Source organism: Pteropus vampyrus, unplaced genomic scaffold (genome assembly GCF_000151845.1).
Source record: "Pteropus vampyrus isolate Shadow unplaced genomic scaffold, Pvam_2.0 Scaffold129, whole genome shotgun sequence".
Classification (NCBI taxonomy): Eukaryota; Metazoa; Chordata; class Mammalia; order Chiroptera; family Pteropodidae; genus Pteropus; species Pteropus vampyrus.
Window position 1 is genome coordinate 926,439 of NW_011888910.1, and position 5,375 is coordinate 931,813.

The window sequence follows — 5,375 nt, forward strand, 5'->3', positions numbered from 1 at the left end:
CATGCAACATGGTGACTATAGTTAATAATACTGTATTGCATATTTGAAAGTTGCTAAAAGAGTAGATCTTAAAAGTTCTTATCAAAAGAAAAAAATATTTTGTAACTATGTGTGATGACAGATGTTAACTAGACCTATTGTGGTGATCATTTCACAATATTATAAATATCGAATCATTGTATTACCACCCCAAATTAAAATATTATATGTCAATTTTACCTCAATAAAGAATCAAAATAATAAAAAGTATTGCAGCCTCTGAAAGGAAGGAAGATAGAAAGGAAGGAAGAAGGGAAGGAAGGAACGAAGGAAGGAAGGAACGAAGGAAAGAATGAAGGAACAAAGGAAGGAGAAAAAGAAGAAAGAGAAAGAAAGAAAGAAATTCTTCCTGGAATATTCTGACTTGCTCTAATATGAGGAGATTGCTCTCCAGACCTGCTTCTTCATTGTTGATGTGGGAGTTCCCTTCACCTTCACTCTATTTAACAAAAACCTTCAAGGTCAAAAGTTATCCTGAAAGAAAGGGTTTATTGAGCTATATGCTAGCCAGGAAAAGGACCAGCCCTGAGGCATGCTGTCTAAACCACCAATAGCAGGGCTAAATGGGGGAAGACCAACATGTCTATCATCCTGGGGTGAAGGAATTCTTTTATACAATGAGTTTGGAGAAGAAAGATGTAAGTTATTTTGAAATAGCGTATATTGGCTACAGGTAAGGTAGGTGGGAAAGGGTAAAGCAAAGTAAGTTCTGTGTTAGGTAAATGGACTGCAAGGAAAAAATACTTGATGCTTCTGGATTGGCTGTGGGCAACAGTCTGGAATGTTTATGCATAAGCAGGATGCAGTGGTCTCTCGTGGTTGGCTATTCTTTCTAGATAATCACTGAAATAGCTTCTGGAAGTTAATTCAAAGTTAAACATATTCAGGAATGTCAGTAGTCTTTCGTTGTTTCAGCTCAGGTGGCTGCTTAACTTTCCCTTGTCTCTTCCTCTCACTCTCCAGCCTGCTGTAATTAATTTATGACATCTCAGAATTTTTTCTCTTGTCAATCCTAAGGGTTCCCTTTGCCTGCTGTGCATAAGTAGACCCTGTTTTCTGGACCTCATGCCCTTCATGCTCTTGGTTTACACCCTCATTTTGGTGGCACACATTTTCCACCAACTTTATGGGAAATAAACTTTTTGAGAACTTGTGTGTCTGAAAGTGTCATTACCATACCACACACTTAACTGATAATATGGCTGGGTGTAGAATTCTCAATTGGAAATAATTTTCCAATAATCTTCAGATTGTTGCAAGTATCGCTCCGTCATCTTCCCTTTGTGGAGGTGAAAGGTCCAAAGCCACTCTGGTTCTTTGTACATTTTATGAAACTTTCAGTAATCAGGATGTTCTATCAGTTTTAGAACAAAAAATTGGGGGGTGGGGGTGGGGGAGGGTCAGTCTAAATGTCCTTCTTACTTATTCCCCAGTGTAGGAGAAAGAGTATATTATGGATCAAAGAGTTGTTGCAGCAAAAAAAAAAAAAAAAAAAAAAAAAAAGTCAGCAGTCTGTAAACATGACAGTTAAGGGAAGAAGAAAAAAGTAGATACTTTTTAAATTTAATAAATATGGTAAGTGAATGAATGAATTTCCTTTAAGAATAGGAGAAAAGAGGGCCCTTTTCTTCCTCCCTCCCTCTCTGTGTTTCTTTTTTTCATTCTTTTTCTTTTTCTCTTTCTCTCTTTCTTTCTATCTGTATTTCTTTCCAGAGATGAGTCTATATCTGGGAAGAATAACTTCCTCTACAGAGAGACAGATCTCTTTCTTGAAAATGCAACAAAAGCAGGCATCCTGCTCAGTCTCCACTTCCCAGGCATTACCTGCTTCCTTCATTCAAGTGAGAGTGGAGTGGTAAGAGGAGGTCCACAAAGCGAGCTCAGGTGACAGGAGAAGGGGGAGTGGTCAAGTCTGGCTCTTATCCCACCAGGTTTCATCTCTGTCCTTCACCACTGGGGGAACCATCCAGCACCTTTTGTCCATCTCCTCTCAGTCAGGCAACTTTGTCTCCCCACCCTCAACTGACTCCCATTCAACCTCATCCAATTCACCTTCCCCTGTGCAAGTGAGTCTCTTTTTGGCAATTTAGCTGCCCCAATTCAGTTTTACATTTTATAGATTAATCCATTTCTGTTGCCCACCCTAACTCTAAACATTGTTTATCTTCTCAAGTTTGTAAGAGAAAAAAAAAACAGCCTGGTTCTCAAATCACCTTTACTTCTTGACTCAGTTTATGCCACTTTCTCCATACTCCTCATCAATCCAACCCTCTAATTTAAGCTTTTTCATCTCAGCTAAACATTTATCTGCAATGATTTTCAAAAATGTCATCTGTATATTTCAAAAGCATGCATGTTGGCAAATAGTTTAAATGGCCACAATAAGAATTCACAACAAATTAAGAAGACACAGGGACTGCTGCCCTTTCTTTAATTTTTCCTTTTTCTCTCTCTTTATTTCCATAGTTATTTTGCTGGTCAGGGATTTGACAATGTCCTATGTACAATGGATTACTCTATTCCTTTTTCCACTCTATACCACATACCAGCACCAGATTAACCTTCTGAAAAGTTTTCTCCCCATATTATTCTCCTCCTCAAAATCATCCCTGACTCCCCACTCTCAGCAGATAAGATACACACTCCGCAGTCTAGCATTCAAAGCCATCTGCAACTGTACACACATCACGTTTCCCTGCCTCTGTACTTTGATTCATGCCCACCCTCATTGCAATGCTCTCCTACCTTCTCCAAACATTCTGATAGATTCATCTTAAGTCTTGCTTCTCCATGAGACTCTCCCAAGTCACCAAAGCCCATGGTAGAATTGATTCATTTTTTAAATCAATTCTACCATCAATCCATTATATCTTCCATCCTTTCATTCAGCAAACTTTTCTTAGGCATCTATTATGAACCGTGCATTGCGTTATAATCTGTGTAAACAAATAAATAAGTTGTCTTTTCAATGCTGGTTGGATTGACAGTCTAATAGAACAAATAATAGCTACCATTTAGTTTACACATACCATAAACGAGGTATAGTACAAAGTGTTTAAAACATTTTGTTATAAATTATCTTAACAATAACACTGTGAGGGAGGTATTGTAATCCTGATTTTACTTACAATAAAACAGAAGCCCAGCAAGGTTGGGTTATCTGTCCATAGTCACTCAGATGATAATTAGCAGAGCCAGCAATAAGAGTCTATAAAAACTTACCCTAATGTCCAGATTCTTGGGTGACACATGCTTTCTTACCACATCACCCACCTCTTTCAATCTCTCTCCCTTCTCCTTCCCTTGCCCCACTCTTTCCTCTGAGCTCAAACCATTTGGCAATTGACCATGTACTGTATGTTTTCTCTTTGTATCTTCTTAACTTATTATTTATTTTTTTGTGTGGTTATATACTATTTCCTCAATAAGATTTGTAAATGCCGAGAGAGAGGGAATTAGAAAATTATGCGGTCAAGAATATTGTAACTTTTACAGAGTAGGATTCATATATTTGCTCTGGTTATAACAGTTTTGTATTGGCAACATCTCAATATTTTATGGAGCTAGGCGTCCATGAGTTAAACATAGATTATGAGTACTCTCCAACAATGTCACCCAAATTTTAAATTACAAGGACCATTTTCTTATTAAAATTGCAAATCAGCGCATAAGCAAAGTTGTGCTTCTTCCAGCAACCAATGCGGGAAATACACAATAATAAATTTCCACAAATTTAACGATGTTATTAAGCAAATTTGTGTTTTATTAATCACGATTGCACATCATACTTTTGAAAAGTAGTATATGTAGATGTAAAATATTATTTACACAGTTATAGATAACGCTTGCAAATCCATGATAAAAACTCCTCCTCTCCGGAGGCATCCATGTCCCATAGGTTAGAATCCACTGACCTGTGAGTTTGCCGACCCTGAGCCAAGCATAGACAAGATGAGGTCACCTTTTACAGGGGCATTCTTTCCTTCCAAGTCCAGAATTATTTTATGGGGAGGAATCTTAATTTAGGGCAGAGCTCTGACATTTATCTGTCTTCTATATTCAACAAGAATACAAAAGGAGGATGGTTCTTGGCTCACTGGCTATGCAATATAATTGTAACAGGTGTCAATGGGATTTACAGTAATGGATTCAGTGGCAAATTAAGTGAGTTCATTTTACCTGCTTCTTACCTCTGTACAACAGATCTGAGTTCAGTCAAAATTGGAACATGCAAACTGTCAACTGATAACAGAATATTTGCCAAGGGAAAAAGAGAATCATCTTCCCATCCCAGTTGAAACTTTTATTCTAAGTCTTCTCTGTATTTTATTTAAGGCAAGGCTATATTATCTGGTTAGAGAGTGTCTCTAAATGAACCTGCAAGAAATCATTTGAAGCACAAAATATATGACTCATTGCATAACACAAAAAGGTTATTCAATATTTTGTTCATATATCTATCTAAAAAGACCTAAAGATCCTTCTGACATGAGAATTTAAACTATCTGCTCACTATCATAGCAGAGCTGAAAGGGAAGGGGGCAGCCTAACAATCAGTAAGATATTATCCCTAGATAGAGACAGGCCCACCCAAAAAGGACTACAATGCGTTGTTGCTACTTACCTAGCAAAGAGGTTTAATTTAAAAAGTAATTACCTGGATTCACTTAAATCTAACCAATCCAGAGTTTGTAGTGATTTATAATAGAGAAATATACACGATATTATTATCATCTTAAAATGTATTTAGAGCTCTTATTATGCGCATGGCATAATTAAAAGCAACAATATTTTATTTTAAGAAATTAGGTATTTCTTGTACTCTAAAGGTCAGATCTATAGATACTCTATTTGGACTTCCAAGTTTTTCTCTGGTGTGAAAAGCAGACTTCCGTCTTGGAAAGTCCGGTCTCTAATACAATGCTTCGTACATAATAAGGCTCAGTGAGTGAATTAATGAATGAGTTAATGAATGGATGCCTGTGGCTTCAGCAAACAAGTGCATAAACACAAACATCCTCATTCAAGGAAAACTCAGGTTTGAATCATAGGCTAATAATCAAAAAGCCACACATTCTAACAGTTGGTTTTACTATCCATTTTCTCCTTCCAGGTCTAAATTTCTTATAGTCTTTACATCAAAAGCAGAAATAAAAAAGGAATTCTACAAGGTTGTATGTGCCTTTTGTATGATAAATAGTAAAATCAATTCAAGGCATTGTGTGTGGCGGTGACAAATTCTGAAAAGCAGAATTTGTTGAGGAAAGTTTGTATGCTAGGACAATATAGGATAGAGAAGGCTGTCTACTGAGGATAGAAAAAGAATAAAGAAAGTC